Here is a 6,198-nt window from a genome sequence, read left to right on the forward strand (position 1 = left end):
CTGTGGGCTCTGCCTCTCCTTGTTGAACCTTCCGTTATGCCCAATACCAGGCTCTTGGTTTTCAATTCATCATTCATTCTGCAGATATGCCCGAACGGCTGTATTTTCCCTTGTACAGATTCTCTTTTGGTTGTACCTTCCTGTAGAATTCCTCCTTTGCGAGTTTCTGCAGCCATCCTGTTCTCCGGAGCTTTCTACATCAACTCCTCTCAAAGGCCAGTAGCCTTCTCTTTGAATCTTCCATTATCACCCATGTTTCACATCTGCACAACATGCTGCTCAGTACGTGTTTTGGGAGGAAGGGAACTTTGAGGTTTGGGCTGTGAGGATTATGCAAATGAGGTGCTGCGTGTGCAAGACAGCACCTCATTGCAATTCACAAATCTGACTCATTTACATGCCCCTTTTCCAGCAGGTGGCTACTGTAGATAAGCCTCAGCTGCGGCCTCACCAGTTCTGAATCAAGAGGGGGATAACAAAGTCTCTGGTTCTGCAAGAAACTCTCCTGCCAAGGCCCCCCAAGATGCTTTTAGCTTCGCTGGCTCCAAGGGCACAACGTTGACTCACCTACCTCCACTGTTGCTGAGCCCCTCAGCCAAAACAAGGCTAAAGAGAGAGTGTGTGTGTCAGGAGTGGGATTTGAACCCACGTCTCTCTACAGAGACCAGATTACTGAAAAGATATCATCTTAAGTCTGGCACCTTAGACCACTCGGCCATCCTGACAAACACACAAAAGAAACCCCTGTGATTCACATACAAGTTTCTCTTTGAACCTGGTGACCATCTGGTGCTGGCTGTTCCACAGCACCCACCCAGGGGCTGGTCACCTCCCCTGTCTGGCTGTGTCTACACTGGCCCAAAACTTTGAAATGTCTATGCAAATGGCCATTTCGAAGTTCCCCAATGAAGTCATGAAATATGTATTCAGCACCCCATGAGAATGCTGGCAGCCGTGGAACTTCGAAATTGACACAGCTCACCGCCACACGCCTCATCCAGACAGGGCTTCTTTTCAAGAGGACCCCGGCTACTTCGAAATCCCCTGATTCCAAACAGCAGATGAGAATAAGGGGATATTGAACTGGCCGGGGTCCTTTTGAAAAGGAGCCCCATTTGGACGAGCCCCATGGCGGGGAGCCGTGTCAATTTTGAAGTGTCGCAGCTGTTGGCATTCTAATGAGGCGCTGAATATGTATTTCAGCACTTCCTTAGTAAACTTTGAAATGGCCATTTGCATGGCTATTTCAAAGTTTTGGGCTCATGTCGACATGGCCTCTTTGTCTCTTCAGAGCCCTGAAACTTGCTGACTCAGTGAAAGTTGAACTTTCTGACTCCTGGCCCAGCCCGCTCAACACAAACCTTTTCCTGGGCCACCAGCCAACCACCCCGATGACAAATGCATTTTGTTTTTTGCTTCCAAATACCTCAAATACTAAATTATTCACATTACAGTATTAGGTCTCTCAGAGAAGGGGGGTTGTAAAAATTGGTATGAAAGGAGTTATTAGTAATAAAAACAAAAATAATTAAACAGATTAAGAGGTTTAACTTTTTACCAAACTTCCTTACAAATAAAGCAAAACATGAATTTATGTCCAAAAGGGGGGTGAGGGTGGGGGGTTCCTTTGCCCCTTACCCCCCATGGCACTAAAGGGAAGGAGGAGCAGGGCCAGAATCCAAAGTCAGGGAAAGTGGGAGGAAGGAAGGTCCCCAGGCTGGAGCCCAGTTGCCTTCCCTCCTCTAGGCACCTGGTGCAGGGAGCAGCTGGTGCTCACAGCTCCAAGGAGAGACTTAAAAGCCATGGAGCAGCTGAGAGTCAGGCAAGAGGAGGGGAGGACCATGCCCATGCCTGGACTGCAGACAGCCGTACAGACCATACCAGGGCACACATGTATCCTCATCCATATATATGTATATATATATATATATATATAAACTCTGTAGTGTCGACACACCCTAAATAATCCCACACTGTGACTGGTTATAATAAGGAATTTGTCTTTACAAATTGCCAGTTCACCACCGCTGTTATTCCCCAGGGCAGAGGTTTTCCAGCTTTGCCTGCACTACAGAGTTATTTCAGAATAGCTTATTTCAGAATTATTCCTCCCAAATAAGCCATTTGATAAGAACCCCTTCACACACCAAGGAAGCCCCGGCATAAACAAAACCTATTGGAAAACAGCACGTCCCCACACAAGAGAGCCTAGTTCAGATCAGAGCCCTTGAAGCACACTGGCGCTATGGCGATACAGCAGCATTATTTTGGAATAAACTATTCTTTGAAAGAGCCCCACTTACCTGTCCATACAGCCCCTATTCTCTCTCTTGGAATAGGCACTATTTCTCGTAGAATGAGGTTTAAAGACCTCAAAAAAAGCCATCCACTATTTCTAAATTAGTTCAGTAACCTGCCTGGCTGTCTCAGGCTGTGTCTGCACTGGCTCCCATCTTGGAAGGGAGCATGGGAAATAGGGTGTTGGGAGATTACTAACGAAGCGCTGTGATGCATATGCAGCACTTCATTAAGATAATTCTCTCACCCCAGCCCCACGGACAACTTTTAAGCTGCAAACTTGGAAGTGCCAGCTTGTCTCTCGCAGTGGCTAACCTGCCGGTACTTCAAAGTGCCTGGGCTACTTCAAAGCAATGGCAGCTTAGCCGTGGCTGCGCACAAGCTGCTAACAAGGTGCTGAGCCTGATTAAAGGTGGCCCAGCCCTGCCCCAGAGCCAGGGCTGCTACACAGACTGTGTGTGCCCTCCCCTGCTGTAGGGGTTGAGCCTGATTAATGAACTGTGGCCCTGCCCTTACACCTTGACTGCCTATGTGGGATGTGGCCAATCCTGTCCCAGGGCCAGGGTCCATATTCTGCCCACCTGCAGCCCCGTTAAGGAGGACTGGGCCCTTTGGAGACAGCTGCCTGCCCAGAACCAGGCAGGCCTGCTCCACCCCAGATGGGGCACACCCCTGGCCCACACCTCTGCAATCAGTTTTAAGCAATTTGCCCTGCTTTGGCTCTCTCAGCTGTGCCCAGAGAATCCTCCTGTATGACAGACTCATGAAGAGAGAGCCCCAGTGTATCCAGAGGCTCCTGGCCTCCCCATCCTCGTGCCCTGTGGGCTGCCCTGGGGGCAGGGGATTCTCAGCCCAGGTTAGGTTGCATTGGCCGGGATAGCTCGGGGTGGCTGATTCAATACACTTCATGAGAGCGTGTGATGGGGTTCAGGGGTCCCCCTGCACTGCACCCCGTCCACTGGCAGGAGTGACACTCACTCAGCAGGTACAACAGGAGGTTTATTAGGCAACAGATGCCCAGCTTCTCACAGAAGCGACAGTACAGCAGCCAGAGACAGTCCTTCCAGCCCGTCCTGGGGAGAAGACCCCGAGGGGTCTCATCCAGACAAAAGGGGAGTCAGAAGCTGGACAGTGGCAGCTTCTACCACCCAGAGGGGCTGCCACAGTGAACAGGAGGGGTGTAGTCACTGGCAGGACCATCTCTTGACAGAGCTGGTGCTTGAGCTGAGCCATCCAGAAACAAGTGGCTGTTGCATTACACTGAGCAAATGAGCAGAGGAAAATCACATAAGAGGACAAGACCCCTGAAACTGTCTGGATCAGCTATTAGACAACAATAGGACAAGGGCTTGTCTGGGATTTGAACCCAGGACCTCTCCCACCCGAAGGGAGAATCATACCCCTAGACCAACAAGCCCTGCTTAAAAAATGAAGCACTGGGCTTTCCACAGAATCAGGTTTCAATAAACCCCCAGTGCTCTGATAAATCCTACACTTAACTTCACCTTTCCAAGCTCATTTCCAAGCTCTCCTCACAGCTTTGGAGCAAGAAACCAACTACACACTCAGGACAGATCACAAACCACACTGCGTGTAAAAAAAATGTCGGCAACGCAAGGTCAGGGAGAGAAACAAACACACTCTTTGGGGGGAGCATCAGGGAGTTCAACTCAAGACTTCTTGCTCCCTGAGCAACACTTGGCCTTGCAAAACAAACCCGGCTTCTGACAAAAAGCGAACTTCACTTCTCACAATTTTAGACAAAATTAAAACCAAACAGCCCCACACACCAGCTGCACCTGGCTTCACCTTGCCAAGGACTTCCCCACACTCCCTCCTGGTTGGAGTGAGATTCACCAGCTCAGGGGGCTGGTGTGGCTGGGCTCAGTCCTTCACCACTCTTTACCTGCCTGGTCCATGTGACTCCACCCAGAACAAGCTCAGCTTGCTCCCATGCATTACAAGATCCAAACTCCATCAAAGCTGGGCAGGCCCAGGAGTTGGGGCTGGCAGGGAGTCAGGTGTGTGCAGATAGCAGAGCTTCATCTGGTGTTTAGAAGGAGGAAGCAGAAAGAGCAGAGAGACGACTAAAGAAAACAAAAGCCCTGGAAATGATAAGCTCATGGGAGAGATGATCAAATACAGCAGGGGCTTCTGGAGGGAGCGTTTCCTTCTGTAAGATCCCCATGGGCCGCACGTCTGAACGTGTGTTTTGGAGTCTGGAAGAGCTTCTTCTGGGCTCCCAATCATGCGCCCATGTGCTAATGAGGTACAGAACATTTCCATCCATGCCCCATTCGCATCTCCTGGACAGCTCATTATTACGCCACTTCTGGAAGCAGCGGCACGTGAAGACAGAGACGCAGGATCCCCCCAGGCAGGGGCTGCACCCACGGGCTGTCGCTGTTCTGACACAGCCTGTGGCAGGGCCCAAGACCTCAGTGGGTGACAAACAGTGTAGAGGGAGGGGGAGGTCGGGTGCCAGCAGGGGACGGGTGGCAGGTGTGAGGGGGAACCCGGGCAGGGCTTGTGGCTGAGGGAGGAGGGGAAAAGGGCAGTGGGGGGGTTGGCAGGGTCTGAGGGGACAAGGGGATCAGGGCAGTGGGGGGAGGGGTGGGAGAGACAGGATCTGAGGGGACCCACTTTGGGGCCCAGGACAGCTGGCAAGGGGCAGCCGGGGCTGGGGGAACCCCCAGCTGGGCTCAGAGCAGTGGGGGATGGGTGAGAGAGTCTGAAAGGGGAGGCCAGGCTGGTGGGGGAGGGGAGGAAATCTCATTCAGTGGCCAGGGGCCCTGCAGCTGCCTGTTGCTCATTTCCAAGGTCCTGCTCTGCAGGCCGGCGAGCTCAGTGCTTTGAGCATTGGCCTGTTCAACCCAGGGGGGTGAGCTCAGCCCTTGAGGGGAGCCATTTAGGAGTCTGGGGCAAATGGGTCTGTCTCCACCACTGCCCTCCTTCAAAGGGAGGCTGGTGAGCAGGGCGTGAGGACGTCATCAATGAAGTGCTGTGCTGCATACGCAGCACCTCATTCAGCTAATTCTCCCCCACCCCCGGCAACTCCAAAGTGTGAAACTCCTCCAAACTTTGAGGACTCAGGGGACTTTGGGGTACCCCAGGCAGTGCAAAGTACGGGCAGGTGAGCCCCAGCTACACACCAGCCGACACTAAAGAGTTGCTGGTGGGGGGGAATTAGCTTAACGAAGCGCTGCCTGTGCAGCACAGCACTTCATTAACAATCTCCTTACACCCTACGTAACATGCTCCCTTCCAAGTAGGGAGGGAGAGGTAGTGTAGACAAGCCCTATATAGAGATAAAAAAAAATAATGCCTGTCAGGGAAGGTGTTAGGTCCTGCCAGGAGGGCAGAGGACTGGATTCAATGACCTCCCGAGGTCCCTTCCACTTCCGTGACATGTGTATCCTCATATGTATACATATATATATATATATATATATATATATATATAAACTCTGTAGTGTCCACACACCCAAAATAATCCCACACTGTGACTGGTTGTAATCAGGAATTTGTCTTTACACATTGCCAGTTCACCACCGCTGTTATTCCCCAGGGCAGAGATTTTCCAGGTTTGCCTGCACTACAGAGTTATTTCAGAATAGCTTATTTCAGAATTATTCCTCCCAAATAAGCCATTTGATAATAACGCCTTCACGCACCAAGGAAGGCCCAGAATAAACAAAAGCTATTGGAAAACAGCACGTCCCCACACAAGAGAGCCTAGTTCAGATTAGAGCCCTTGAAGCACACTGGAGCTATGGCGACACAGCAGCATTATTTCGGAATAAACTATTCTTTGAAAGAGCCCCAGTTATCTGTCCATACAGCCCCCATTCTCTCTTTTGGAATAGGCACTATTCCTAGTAGAATGAGGCTTAAAGACCT

General features: G+C 51.0%; 2 non-coding genes across 2 annotated transcripts; both read right to left on the reverse strand.

Moving 5' to 3' along the window:
* Positions 1–624: 624 nt before the first annotated feature.
* TRNAL-UAA (transfer RNA leucine (anticodon UAA)) lies at positions 625–725 on the reverse strand. The gene is given in 2 exon segments: positions 625–670; positions 688–725. It is a non-coding gene; the product is annotated as a tRNA-Leu (tRNA).
* Positions 726–3,643: 2,918 nt separating this feature from the next.
* On the reverse strand, positions 3,644–3,715 carry TRNAP-CGG (transfer RNA proline (anticodon CGG)). Its single transcript has one exon. It is a non-coding gene; the product is annotated as a tRNA-Pro (tRNA).
* Positions 3,716–6,198: the final 2,483 nt, after the last annotated feature.

This window comes from Carettochelys insculpta, chromosome 33 (assembly GCF_033958435.1).
Source record: "Carettochelys insculpta isolate YL-2023 chromosome 33, ASM3395843v1, whole genome shotgun sequence".
Taxonomy (NCBI): Eukaryota; Metazoa; Chordata; order Testudines; family Carettochelyidae; genus Carettochelys; species Carettochelys insculpta.